The 15,220-nt window shown below is 36.7% G+C and overlaps 1 long non-coding RNA gene across 1 annotated transcript in view; it reads left to right on the top strand.

Moving 5' to 3' along the window:
* Nucleotides 1-10,260: 10,260 nt before the first annotated feature.
* LOC113592979 (uncharacterized) overlaps nucleotides 10,261-15,220 on the top strand; it is a 34,203-nt gene continuing 29,243 nt past the window's right edge. Inside the window, exon 1 of the long non-coding RNA XR_008300123.1 lies at nucleotides 10,261-14,313. This is a non-coding gene — a long non-coding RNA (uncharacterized LOC113592979). The remainder of the gene's footprint in view (nucleotides 14,314-15,220) is intronic.

The raw sequence follows: 15,220 nt of genomic DNA, 5'->3' as shown, positions 1-15,220 counted from the left end.
CTGAGTCTGTGAATGTGTTTCCACCGGCTCTAGCCATTTCCCTGAAATGCTGCAGCCATCGTCTTGTGCCTGCTGAAAAACTGTGCTTGCTAAATTCCCCAGCACTGAAGTCAGGCAAAACCAGCACTGTCGCTCAGGGCCAAAAACCTTGATGTTTAGTATCACCTGCTCCACATGAGGTGATTTTACATCTAGCCTTCTACCACGGGAGGCGGGACCTACAGTTGTCTCCGGTCTGAGACAAAGATCAAATGTTACTTCCCGGTAAATACAAAGTCCAGTAAAACCTTGGATTGTGACTAACTTGTTCTGCATGTGTTCTACCAGATGAGCAAGCATCTCTAATAAGTTTTAACTTGATAAACAAGAGATGTCTTGCAATACAAGTAGTACGTGACACCCAATGTCACCTGATCACAACTGAGCCAATGGTTCTTTTCTCTCTCTCTCTCATTGCAGGATTGTGGGTGACCATCCCCCATGCTTGATGCTCAGTTTTAGGCCGCAGTGTTTGGCAGAAATCAGTGATTTTTTCAGAACATTGGAAGGTGCCCACAACTGACACTAGTATATTTTTTTGTCACTTCAAAGCACCTTTGGACAGTCCTTTGCTTTTCCATACAAGAGTAAACTTAGGAATGCTTTGCTTTATTCTAGGTCATTGGATAGGTTTCTTGTTAAAGTTACACACAAAGAAAAAGATTCCATTGAGCCAATAGATAGCAGTGAATCCATTATTGATAGTGAAAGTCGTCCTACACAATCGGCTTCCTCTCTCTTGTCTCCCTCACACCAGCCACGAAGGTTTTCAAAGGTAAGAACAGGCTAATTTGTTTAAGTTTATTTATATTTTGTATTTTCTTTATTGTATTATATCACAGTATTGTAATCATTTTTATATGAATATTTTTGGGTTGTGGAACGAATCATCTGAGTTTCCATTATTTCTTATGGGGAAATTCTCTTTGATATACAAGTGCTTTGGATTACAAGTATGTCTCCAGAACGAATTATGCTTGCAAACCAAAGTTTTACTGTACTTTAAACTCTGCAATTATCCCCTTCCTGCCATCCAGCAGCCATCTTCTGCCCCCTATTCGTGGCACCCCAACATGACTCATTTGCTTAAAATCTCGGGGGGAAAGACAAAAGACAGCTGGTGTTGAGTAGAGTAGAATCGGCAAAGGCAAGAACAAGTAGGTAACACTTCTGCCACTTAACCTTCAGAAATCAAGTGCTTCGACCATATTACTCCTACCCCAGCCTCTACCACAAAAACCACTCCAGAGATTAGGAAACATGTTATGTCTTCTCCATCACCTGGAAAAACATAAAACGAAAAATAGTAAAATATATTGTCTTCTGATTTATATGTTTAGCACTTCATATGCAGCATGGGTCCTTAACCTGGAATCTGGAGTTTTATAACTTGTGTCTCAGCACTCTACCTCATTGGCTTTACAATTACAAAAAATATGCTTGTAAAGCAAGAATTCTCATACATGCAAGATAGTTCAGAAAGTTTGTCATCCATGAATTCCATGTGAAAAAAAGTACAAAAGGAAGTACTCTGTTAAACAGGAAAGAAATTCAAGAGGAATACAGGAAATGCTAAAATCAATGCTTTTATACCTTTGATGTATACTCCTCTTAAAAACTAAAGATAGGACTTAAAAGTATTGAAGTAATAATACAACTAAATCAATTAGCTATGCGTTTTGTCTGTTTAGTACCAGCTATCCAGTATCAAAAAAGTAATTAGGATTTAAGTGAGAAAGGCAATTTTACCTTATTCTCCTTTTTTATAACCCCCTAGAAAACAATGAAAATAACAGATTATAGAGGAGACAACTAAAGAAGCAAGAAATACTCAAGATTTTAAACTTCAATTTCAATTAAAGATGAGTAATTTTAAAATATATAACACATAAATGCATACCTGTTCAAAAACTGTCATCTGGAAAAAAATAAGGGAGAAACCTTGAGCCAGCTCTTACTTTCTCAAGACCTCAAGCAGGAAAGAGATTTCCCTCAAAGTTAACATTACAGCCTAAAAGGCTGATCTCAGGGCAGATCTAGGCCATGAACAAGCAGGAAATGACCCTAAATATTTGAAAGCTTCAGAATGGCAGAGAAAATAGAAATTATGTTGACATAAGATCTTCAACTTCAACTATGTTGAAGACCTTCCATTCCGCTGGAAGGAGATGCCAGAAGTGAAGCAGAGGAAGGAGGGAAGGGGAGACAATCATTTCCGTAGCAATTTTAAAAGGCTCAGATATGAATTACATTAACCATTCAATGGAAACAGTGCAGTCTAATAGAGATATGTCAGCCTCACATGTACATTTCTTAGATTTCTATTTTGAAAAAAAATAACAGATTCATAGGAAGTTGCAAAAATAGTACAAGAGACAGTACAAGATGGCATAGACACATTTCTCCCTGATCTTCCTCTCTAAATACATGTAAATGTCCTCTCTAAATGTTATGTAAATCCGTAATATAATGCAAGTCACAATCAAAGGAGAACCCAGTAGGATGGGAAGAGGAAAACAGACTTGTTAGGGACATCAAGACAGACAGAACAACATTGCAACAGAGTGTCTTGCTTCCCTCTACCCAACAAAATGAGGCAAGCCAGATCCAGCATTTTTAGACTTTTAACCAATCAACAAAACTACTTCGCAACTTTGTCAAAATCAGCTGTCCATACATGGCTGATTCTACTTCTGGGTTCTCTATTTTATGCCATTGATCCAGGCATTTATCCCTCCTCCCATGTCGCATAGTCTTGATTATTGTAGCTATATAATCAATCTTAAAATCGGGTGGAGTGCTTCATCCCACTTTATTCTTCTTTTACAAAATTGTTTCATCCATTACAGTTTTTTGCCTCTTCATATAAGTTTTAGAATAAGCTTGTATATAGCTATAATAAAACTTGCTAGGGTTTTTGATATAATTTGCATCAAACCAATATGTCAATTTGGGGAGAATTGACATCTTGGCTATGTTGAGTCTTCCAGTTTATGAACATGGTATATCTTGCCATTTATTTATTTCTCCTTTTACATATGCAATTTAAATGTCCTAATAGTTATATTTTTAAAAGTAAAAAGAAACAGGTAACTTACTTTAATAATATATTTAATTAAACCAGTGTAAACCAGTGTTATCATTGCTGCATGAAATCAATATAAAATTATTAGATATTTTTCATTTTTTGTGGTAAGTCTTTAAAAACAGTCTATATTTTATAGTTACAGAACATCTCAATTCAAACTAGTCATATTTAGAGTGCTTAATAGTCACATACCACTAGTCATTACTAATTGGGCAGCACCACTTTAGAATGCCACAAACTGGAGGATATTCTTTTTCAAAGAAGGGAAAGGAAATTATAGATTAAGTGAGGGAGCAAGAGGATTTGTTCACTCTCTTAAGAGACAACCAGATACACACATGACATATGTGTTGAAACTACATCATGGGGAACTTTAGACAACTGTAACTAGTATATAAAAAGCTCTAAAGGAAGGTGTGCCTGGGTGGCTCAGTCGGTTAAGCGTCTGACTTCGGCTCAGGTCATGATCTCACAGTTTGTGGGTTCGAGCCCCGTGCCAGCCTCTGACAGCTCAGAGCCTGGAGCCTGCTTAAATTCGGTGTCTCCTTCTCTCTCTGCCCATCCTCCACTCATTCTGTGTCTCTCAAAAATAAATAAATGTTAAAAATTAAAAAAACAATAAAAGCTCTGAAGGAAAACATGGGTAACATGTTTCAGATGGGCAATTCAGCATACTGTCGGAAACAAAAGGAAATAATCAAATGGAAATGCTACAAATAAGAAGCATAGTGACAGAGAGGAAGAATGCCTAATATCTCATAATTAGACTTGCTGAAGAAAGAATCAGTGTACTTGTAGCACTAAAGAAATCATGCAAACTAGAAAAAGAAGTATATAAACTGAAATAGAACTACTAAAAACTGGGGGACAATATCAAATAGCCTCAGGTATGTAAGTAAAATCCCAGTTATAGAACAATGCAGAAGAAACATTTGAAAAAATAATGACGAAAAATCGATCAAATGTAATGACAGACACCAAGTTACATATCCAAGAATATCAAAGAACATCAAACAGGATAAACGCTCAAAACTACACTTACATTCAAACTGCTGAAAATAAAGAAAAAATTGTAAAAATAGCCCATGGTTGGTGGAGGTGGGAACACACATGACACACAGAAGAACAAAGTTTAAACATACAACCTGCTTTTCTTCTGAAACTACGTGAACTAAAAGACAATAAAATGGCATCTTTAAAGTGTCGAAGGAAGAAAAATAGCATTCTATACCCCCCAAATCTCAAAAGTGAATAAAAATAGACTTGCTCAAAAAAAGAATGTGAAAATCTATTGCCAGTAGTCCTACTCTACATTACATATTTCTTTTTTCTTTTTTTTTTAATTTTAGTTAACATACAGTATAATACTGGTTTCACAAAATAGAATTTAGTGATTCGTCACTTACATACAATACCCAGTGTTCATTACAAGTGCCCTCCTTAGTAGCCATTACCCATCCAGCCTATCTCCTACCCACCTCTCTCCATCCACCCACAGTTTGTTCTATCATGGCTTTTCTCTATCATTAAGAGTCTCTTGTGTTTGTTTCCCCTCTCTTCTTTCCTACCCTTTCCCATATGTTCATCTGTCTTGTTTTTTAAATTCCACATATGAATGAAATCAGATGGTATTTGTCTTTCTCTGGTTGACTTATTTCACTTAGCATAATACATTCTAGCTCCATCCATGTCATTACAAATGACAAGATTTCGTTCTTTTTATTGGCTGAGTAATATTCCATTGTATAATATATACCACATCTTCTTTATCAATTCATCAATCAGTGGACATTTGAGCTCTCGCCATAGTTGGGTTACTGTCAATAATACTTCTATAAACATTGGGGTTCATGTACCCCTTCAAATCTGTATTTTTGTATCCTTTGGGTAAATACCTAATAGTGCAATTGTGGGACCATAAGGTAGTTCTATTTTTAGCTTCTTGAGGACTCTCCATACTGTTCTCCAGGATTGCTGCCCCAGTTTGCGTTCCCACTAACAGTGCAAGAGGGTTCTCTTTCTCTGCATCCTTGCCAACACCTGTTTTTTCTTGTAATGTTAATTTTAACTATTCTGGTAATTGTGAGTTGGTATCTCATCATAGTTTTGATTTGTATTTCCCTGATGGTTGAGCATTTCTTTATGTGTCTGTTAGCCATCTGGATGTCTTTTTTGAAAAGGTATATATTCAAGTCTTCTCCCCATTTCTTAACTGGGTTGTTTTTTTAGTGTTGAGTTTGATAAGTTCTTTATAGGTTTTGGATACTAACCCTTTATCAGATATGTCACTTGCAAATATGTTTTCCCATTCTGTAGGCTGCTTTTGAGTTTCATTGATTGTTTCCTTCTCTGTGCAGAAGCTTTTTATCTTGATGAAGTCTCAATAGTTCATGTTTGCTTTTATTTCCCTTGCTTTCAGCAACATGTCAAGTAAGAAGTTGCCGTGACTGAGGTAAAAGAGGTCTTTGTTCTGGGGTCAAATGGTCTTTTATCCATTTTGAGTTTATTTTTGTGTATGGTGTAAGAAAGAGGTCCATGTTCATTCTTCTGCATGTGGCTGTCCAGTTTTCCCTACACTATTTGTTGAAAAGACTTTTTTCCATTGATATTCTTTCCTGCTTTGTCAAAGATTAGTTGACCATACGGTTGTGGGTCCATTTATGGATTTTCTATTCTGTTCCATTGATCTGTGTGTTTTGGCCAGTACCATACTGTCTTGATGACTCTTGCTTTGTAACATAGCTCGAAATCCAGAATCATGATGCCTCCAGTTTGTTTTTCTTTTTCAGGATTGCTTTGGCTATTCAGGATATTTTGTGGTTCCATAAAAATTTTAAGATTGTTTGTTCTAGCTCTGAGAAAAATGCTGCTGGTATTTTGATAGGGATTGAATTAAATGTGCAGATTGCTTTGGGTAGTATAGACATTTTAACAATGTGTGTTCTTCCAATCCATGAGCATAGAATGCTTTTTCATTTCTTTGTGTCCTCTTCCATTTTTTTCATAAGTGTTCTATAGTTTTCAGATTATAGATCTTTTACTTCTTTAGTTAGGTTTATTCCTGGGTATCTTATGGGTTTTGGTGCAGTTGTAAATGGGATCAATTCCTTGATTTCTTTTTCTGCTGCTTCATTATTGGTGTATAGAAATGCAACATATTTCTGTACATTTATTTTACATCCTGTGACTTTGCTGAATTCATAGATTAGTTCTACCAATTTTTGGTGGCGTTTTTTGGGTTTTCTAAATAGAGTATCATGTCATCTGCAAATAATGAAAGTTTGACTTCTTCCTTTCCAATCTAGGTGCTTTTTATTTCTTTCTGTGATCTGATAGCTGAGGCTAGGACTTCCAGTACCATGTTAAATAACAATGGTGAGAGTGGACATCCCTGTCTTACTCCTGTCCATAGTGGAAAAGCTCTCAGCTTTTCTCCATCAAGGATGGTATTAGCTGTGTGTTTTTCATATGTGGCCTTTATGATGTTGAGTTATGTTCCCTCTATGTCTACTTTGTTGAGGGTTTTTATCAAGAATGATGCTGTAATTTGTCAAATGCCTTGTCTGCATCTTTGACAGGCTCATATGGTTCTTATCCTTTCTTTTATTAACATAGTGTATCACACTGATTGATTTCCAAATATTGAACCATCCCTGCAGGCCAGGAATAAATCCCACTTGATGGTGATGAATAATTCTCTTAATATACTGTTGAATTGGATTTTGTAATATCTTGTTGAGAATTTTTGCACCCAGTTTCATCAAGGATATTGGCCTGCAATTCTCCTTTTTAGTGGGGTCTTTGTCTGGTTTTGCAATCAAGGTAATACTGACTTCATAGAATGAGTTTGGAAGTTTTCCTTCTATTTCTATTTTCTTGGAACAGTTTGAAAAGAATAGGTAATAACTCTTTTTAAATGTCTGGTAGAATTCTTCTGGAAAGCCATCTGGCCCAGGACTCTTGTTTGTTGGGAGACTTTTAATTACTGATTCAATTTTTTTTTGCTGGCTGTGGGCTTGTTCAAATTTTGTATCTCTTCCTGTTTCAGTTTTGGTAGTCTGTGAGTTTCTAGAAATTTGTCCATTTTTTCCAGATTGCCCAGTTTATTGGCATATAATTTTTCATAGGATTCTCTTGTAATTGTATTTTTGTTGTTTTGGTTGTAATCTATCCTCTTTCATTCATGATTTGATCTATTTGGGTCCTTTCTCTTTTCTTTTTAATAAGTCTGGCTAGGGGGTTATCAATTTGTTAATTTTTTCAAGGAACGAGTTCTTAGTTTCGTTGCTGTTCTCCTGGGGTTTTGTTTGTTGTTTGTTTGTTTCTATATCATTTATTTCTGCTCTAATCTTTAGTATTTCCCTTCTTCTACTGGCTTTAGGCCTTACTTTCTGTTCCTTTTCTAGCTCCTTTCCCTTCTTCTACTGGCTTTAGGCTTTACTTTCTGTTCCTTTTCTAGCTCCTTTAGCTGTAAGGTTAGGTTGTGTATTTGAAACCTTTCTTGCTTCCTGAGATAGGGCTAAATTGCAATATACTTCCCCCTTAGGACTGCCTTTGCTGCATCCCAAAGGTTTTGGACTGTCGTGTTTTCATTTAAATATACTTCCATGGAGTTTTTTAATTTCTTTTTTTTTTAATTTTTTTAATGTTTATTTATTTTTTTGAGATAGAGACAGAGCATGAATGGGGGAGGGTCAGAGAGAGGGAGACACAGAATCTGAAACAGGCTCCAGGCTCTGAGCTGTCAGCACAGATCCCGACGCGGGGCTCAAACTCACAGACTGCGAGATCATGACCTGAGCCGAAGTCGGCCGCTTAACCAACTGAGCCACCCAGGCGCCCCTTTAATTTCTTTTTTTAATTTGTTAATTTCTTTAACCCATTCATTCTTTAGTAGGATGTTCTTTAACCTCCATGTATTTGAGGGCTGTCCAAATTTTTTCTTGTAGTTTATTTCAAGTTTCATCACGTTGTGATCTGAAAATATGCATGGTATGATCTCAATCTTTTTGTACTTGTTGAGGGCTGATTTGTGGCCAAGTATGTGATCTATTCTGGAGAATGTCCCATGTGCACTTAAAAAGAATATGTATTCTGCTGCTTTAGGATGAAATGTTCTGAATATATCTGTTCAGTCCATCTGGTCCAGTGTGTCATTCAAAGTTACTGCTTCCTTGTTGATTTTTCTGCTTTAGGTGATCTGTCCATTGTTGTAAGTGGGGTATTAAAGTCCCCTAGTACTATTGTATTTTATCAATGTATTTTATACAATGTATCATTGTATTATTATCAATGAATTTATTTATATTTGTCATTAATTGATTTATATATTTGGGTGTCCCGAGTGGGGGAGGCATAAATATTTACAATTCTTAGCTTTTCTTGAAGTATTCATTATGACACAATGCCTTCTTCATCTCTTGTTAAAGTCTTTCTTTTAAAATTTAGTTTGTCTGATATAAATATGGCTACTCTGACTTTCTTTTGACATCCATTAGCGTGATAGATGGTTTCTCATCCTTTCACATTCAATCTGCAGGTGTCTTTAGGTCTAAAATGAATCTCTTGTAGGCAGCATATAGATGGATCTTGTTCTTTTATCCATACTGATACCTTATGTCTTTTGCTTGGAGCATTTAGTCCATTTACATTCACAGTGATTATTGAAAGATACAAATTTAGTGCCATTGTGTTAAGTGTAGAGTTGGTGTTTCTGGTGATGCTTTATGGTCCTTTCTAGTCTTTGTTGCTTTTGGTCTTTTTTTTTTCCTCCATTCAGAGTCCCCCTTAAAATTCTTGTAGTGCTGGTTTAGTGGTCACAAACTCCTTTGGGTTTTGTTTGTCTGGGAAGCTCTTTATCTCTCCTTCTATTTTGAGTGACTGCCTTGCTGGATAGAGTATTCTTGGCTGCATATTTTTTCCATTCAACATGTAGAATATATCTTGCCACTCCTTTCTGGCCTGCCAAGTTTCTGTGAACAGATCTGCTGTGAACCTGATCTGTCTTCCCTTGTAGGTTAAGGATTTTTTTTTCCTTGCTGCTTTCAGGAATCTTTCCTTGTCTGTGTATTTTGTGAATTTGACTATGATATATCTTGGCAATGGCTAGCTTTTACTGAATTTAATGGGAGTTGTGTGTGTTTCATGGATTTTGATAACCAGGCCCTTCCCCAGTTTAGAGAAGTTTTCAGCTATAATTTGCTCACATAAACCGTCTGCCCCTTCTATCTCTCTCTTCATCTTCCGGGATTCCTATGGTGCAATTGTTACTATGTTTTAATAAATCAATGAGTTCCCTAAGTCTGCTTTCATATCCCTGATCTTTGTTTCCATCCTTTTCAGCTTCATATTTCCCATAATTTTATCTTCTATATTACTAATTCACTCCTCTGCCTCATTTATCCTTGTTGTTATGGCATTTGGTTATAACATTCTTAATTTTGCCCTGACTAGATTTTAGTTCTTTTATCTTTGCAGAAGGGGATTCTCTGGTGTCTTCCATACTGTCTTTCAAGCCCAGCTAGTATCCTTATAATTGTTGTTTTAAATTCTAGTTCAGACATCTTACTTTTAGACATTGACTAAATCCTTGACTGTCATTTTTTCTTGTTCTTTCTTTTGAGGTGAATTCTTCCATCTTGTCATTTTGGAGGAAAAAAAGACAAATCCAACAATAATGATACTAGAATGAAATAAAAATTTAAAAAATTTTTAAAAATTAAATAAAGGAAGCCAGATCCTAGGTGTGTTTTGGTCTTCTTGTTAAGAGAACCTTGATAGAAAAAAAGAAAAGAAGAGAAAAAAAATTAAAAATTAAAAATAAATAATAAATTAAATTAAATTAAAATTTTGCTCTTTCTGTATCCAAGAAACAAACAAACAAAAAAAAATCAATAACAACAAAACAAAACAGAAGCAACAACAAAAAACAAATGAACAAAAACCCAAGTAAAACTAGATCCAGTTTCCCCTAGAACTGAAACTTTGCAGCAACTCTATGATCATTAGACTAAGCCAGCGGAAGGGATTTGTACCGGTTGGCTGAGGAAGGGGCCTGCTGCTCTGATTCCCAGGAGACTTTCCCTCTTGGAAATGGGGGGGGGGGGGGGGACAGGCTTTGGTATAATAAGGATTCCATTCTCCACTTGGTGGTGCTGTTTAGCTCACTGGGGTCAATCAATGTTGCTGGGCTAATAGTGAAAACGGCTTCACCTTGCTCTCTAGTCTCCAGAGCAGGAAGTTCATACCCTCACAGATGCCCAACCACTCCTCCTGTGTCCCCAACTTCCATCAGCTCCCTCTCTTCCCCGTCTGTGTCTGAGCTATCTGCCTACCAGGGAGCGCCTTTCTCCATAGTTTTATCTCAGATACGGCTGTGTTTCAAAACGTCACACTTCAGACAGTCTTGCAGTTTAGACCCACAGTGATCTGATGGAGGATTTTGCCTCACTGTGGCTGGCTTGTTCCAGGAACCAGTCTTACCACCGCACAGCAGCAACAGCTCCGAGTTTATGGTAAATTGCAACACACAGCCGACACCAGGGTTTGCTGCCCTTAGCTGGTGTCTTTGTTCCTATATGGGTGGCTTGATGGCACCTGCTGGGTCTTTTGCCTGTAGAGAGGCCATATCACCTCTACCAAATGGCCTCCAAGCAGGGGAACCGCTTCTCCCCATATCCCCCAGGAGATCTTCAGACCATGCTGCCCACTCCGGGGGGCTTGGCCCTGCTTCCTTGCCAGAGCATCACCAGAGGCTGACTTCTAAAACTTCAACTCTGTGTTCCGCTGTTTATAAAAACCTGGCAGTATTGAAACCCTCTCCTTTTTCTGCATCAATGGTTTTGGGGATCAGTTTTCTTGTGCAGTCAGTCCCCTGTGCATGTTTTCACTCTTTCTCTCTATCTGCTTTCAGGAGGGGTGTTTTCTTGCACAAACCTGATATACTGCTCTCTCTCCCCCCAACTCTTTCTACTCTCTGTAAAAATGGCTCCCTCCCCTCTGCAGCACTGCGGCTCTTCTCTCTCCCAGTTTACCTCTCCACACCACATACCTACCGTATTCTCTCCCTCAAATTATGCGGATTGTTCTGTGAATCCTCAGATCTATTTCCTAGGTGTTCAAAATGGTTTGATGTTGGTCTAGCTGGGTTTGAGGGACAAAACAAGTCCAGGATCCACTTACTACTCCACCATCCAAACTCTTCTCCTCTACAATACATGTTAGATGAATATGATACCAGATAGAAACTTGGATCTTCAAAAGGAAATGAGGAGTATTGGAAATGCAATATATAAAAGTACATAATTTTTTGCCTATTTTTAATTGTTTTAAAACTCTTGTATTTACCTTCTGTTTTCAGTTTTCTGTTGGATCTATTGGATAGCACAGATTTAGAAAAGTTGCCACTTTGTTTTGATTTGCTTTTTGACTTTTCACTGAAGGAAATATATAAATTAAAAAGTATATGAAAAGATATTCAACATCATTAATCATTAGTAAAAGCTACTTAAAGTCACAATGAAATAACCCTACACACTTATTAAAGTGTCTAAAATTAAAAATATGACAATGTCAAGTGCTGACAAAGATTCAGAACAAATATAACTCTCACACATTGGAAACAATGTAAAATGGTACAGAAACTTTGGAAAATAGTTTGTCAGGTTTTATAATGTTAAATATTTACCATAGGGTCCAACTATCCCACCGTAATTTATAATTATACAAATGAAATGAAAACTACATTCACACAAATACATGTTTCTGAATGTTTTTATTAGCTTTATTCATAAGTATCAAAACTGGAAACAACTGAGATTTGTTCAATAGGTGGATTGATTAAGAAACTATGGAAAAGCCATTCAATGAAATACCACCCAGCAATAAGAAATAATGAACTACTATTTCACATAACAACATGGATGAATTTAAAGTCCAACTTTTTAAGTGAAAGAAACTAGATCCAAAAGACTATCTATTATATGATTTCATTCATTTGATATTCTGGCAAAGAGATTATTTTTAAATTTTTTTATTCTTTATTTATTTTTCACAGAGAGAGACAGTGAGACAGAGTTAGACTGGAGGAGGAACAGAGAGAGAGGGAGATACAGAATCCGAAGCGGAATCCTGGCTCTGAGCTGTCAGCACAGAACCCGGAGCGGGGCTTGAACTCACAAATCGTGAGGACATGACCTGAGCTGAAGTTGGACGCTTAACCGACTGAGCCACCCAGGTGCCCCACAAAGAGACTATTACAGGGGTAGAAACCAGATCAGTGATTGCCAATTGTGTGGAGAGGGAATTTGACCACAAAGAGATAGAACAAATGAACTGGAGTGAAGGCGAGGGTGATGTAACTGTCCTATTTGGTACTGTGGTGGTAAGTACATGACTCTATGCATTTGTCAAAACCCTAGGACTATGTTGCACAAAGGAAAGACTTTTATTATGAGTAATTTTTTAAAAAGCAACCATATGTGAATGCAGACTGAGACAAACGAATCTGTTACACAGAATGGCATAATCTCACTAAAGAAGGTGGTAAAGAAAGGAGCTTACATAAGTAACTTCAGAAAACAGTGTTTTGAATGGATATCCTAAGGCTAAAAACAAAAAGATTGTACAAAACATTGCAGTCTAATTGATGTCTTTCCCTAGAAAAGCATGGGCGAGAAATTTTGAAATTCCTTTGAAGGATACTAAGGTTAAATAAACAAGGAAATATATTTTAGATATGAACAACAGGTTTCACATTCAGAGAAAGAAGTTAGAAATGAGGAGGGAATGTTAGAATTAACCTTGAAGAGCTAGATTGGATCAGAGGTATCACTACAAATCATGTTTTGTTTTGTCTTTTGTGGGTTTTTTTGTTTTGTTTTTTAGAGAGAGATTGCAAGCAGAGGACAAGAGCAGAGGAGAGAAAGAGAGAGAATCTTAAGCAGGCTGTTTGCTCAGCATGAAGCCCAACATGGGGCTCAATCCCACAATGCTGGTATTATGACCTGGGCCAAAATCAAGAGTTGGATGCTCAACTAACTGAGCCACTCAAGCGCCCCTGAATCATGTTGATTTTTAAGATAGATGATAATGATGAGATAGATAGATAGACAGATAGATGATAGATAGATAGATAGATAGATAGAGAGATGTATAGGTGTCTATATATTAACCAACTGATAGGACCTAGAAGTAGTGACACCCCAATAACTATGAACACTACTACTGTCCAGATAATGGGTTGTAAACACTATTCACAAAAGGTACCAGGACTTCTTGGAGCAGTGAATGATTTCAAATCTAGAGCAGAAAAAATATAAAATAAGCCTAGAGGACTTTGTGTTGCCAGGAAGTAATGAAATGCTCAGGGGGTTGAAAAAAAGAAGTTGTGGGCAAGTCAGAATGGCACAGCAACCAACATAAAGGAACTCCCAATAGTCAAACCTGCAAGAAATTTAGCACTAAAATAAACAATGAAGATTTTGATTATAACTTAAAGAATAAAGTAAATATCCATGATTCCATACTGCTATAAATAAGTGACTAGATATATAAATAAATGATGGAGAAGAGACAATTCTTCCTTATAAGAGAATCCAATTAATAAATGTAGAAGAAGTGAAGAAAATTAAAAATGACTATGAGAACACCAGAGTAATAATTGTTACAGGCAAGATCTACCAATTAATGCTAAAACTGATGGGTGAAAATTTAAAGAAAAATAGAGTATTTGCATAGTCGCAGAGTATCTCCCTTTAAGTATTTATTATTACAAAGGAAAAAATAGTGATCTAAAGTGGAAAAGCCTCAGACCCCACCTGAACCAGATGATTAAGACTAACTTCACCAGTCTTAAGACACATTAATATCAGGTACCCCCAGATATGATGCACTGAGAGTCCCATCACACAGACGATATTCTTCCCTAAAGTATAGCTTCAATCTAATCATGAGAAACACATCACACAAACTCAAGCCGAGGGACGTTTTCAGTTCTAGAGGGACATTAATCAGTGCTAGAAAGAAAATTGGAGGAAAGAGTGAAATCCTAAGAAATGTACCTTATAAGAAACTCTTTCTTAGGTTGAAGGACTAAGAAACGAAATATGTTTGAAGTTACAGTGATGACCAACAGAGGCACTGATATCATTGCTAATAGGAGGCAAGAGAACAAGACAGTATTTTAAGTGAGTCAAATTTTCCACCTATGTTAGTAGGAAATCAGATAATGTCTGAGTTGATAAAACAAGAAACAATAGTACAGGCATCCCACACTTCCTGAAAGTTTGAGTTAATGCTACTTGCTTTTACAAAAGACTTCCCATATTACTTCCTGTTTTCACCAAAGGAAATTCAAAGGTTTTCGCTTTTATGAAAAAACCTGTTACCCTCCTAATCCACTTCTGTCTTTCTGAGAGCATCTTTTTAATGACCACAGAGCTTTTGTTTTTGTAACTGAAAAAAAAAAAAAATAACAAAAGTAATGTGGGAAAATTCTCCTTTCGTGCCCGAGTGTCATGAATTTTTATTCACCCAGCTGATGACAAACCAGTGTTGGATGATGTATTCTGAAAATAACCTTGTTCCATTAAGTGGTGATGACCATTCCAGAAAGATAAGAATTTCCGCTCTAGGGGTGCCTGAGTGGTTCAGTCGGTTAAGCATCTGACTTCGGCTCAGGTCATGATCTCACCGGTTCATGAGTCCAAGCCCCTCATTGGGCTCTCTGCTGTCAGCGCAAAGCCCACTTCAGATTCTCTGTCTCCCTCTCTCTCTGCCCTACCATGCTCGTGTTCTCTCTTTCTCTCTCTCAAAAATAAATAAACATTAAAAAAAAAAAAAAGAATTTCCAGTCTAGAATTCATGGAGAATGACTTGTATCTGCAGACACAGCACACTGTTTTCACATTTGCTAAAAATGCCATTATCTTTCTCCTGGACTTTTATAGAAAAGAAAGCTTTATGCATGTCCCTACACATACACATATACCATACACTGCAATCCCAGTTCAAATACATTTTATCTTATACTTTTAAATAGTAGCAATTTAACCTTGTGGAGATTATTCCAATATTGAATTGTTTGATGTGTTA

This window comes from Acinonyx jubatus, chromosome B4, assembly GCF_027475565.1.
Source record: "Acinonyx jubatus isolate Ajub_Pintada_27869175 chromosome B4, VMU_Ajub_asm_v1.0, whole genome shotgun sequence".
Taxonomy (NCBI): domain Eukaryota; kingdom Metazoa; phylum Chordata; class Mammalia; order Carnivora; family Felidae; genus Acinonyx; species Acinonyx jubatus.
This window is presented reverse-complemented; position numbering and strand designations above follow the sequence as displayed.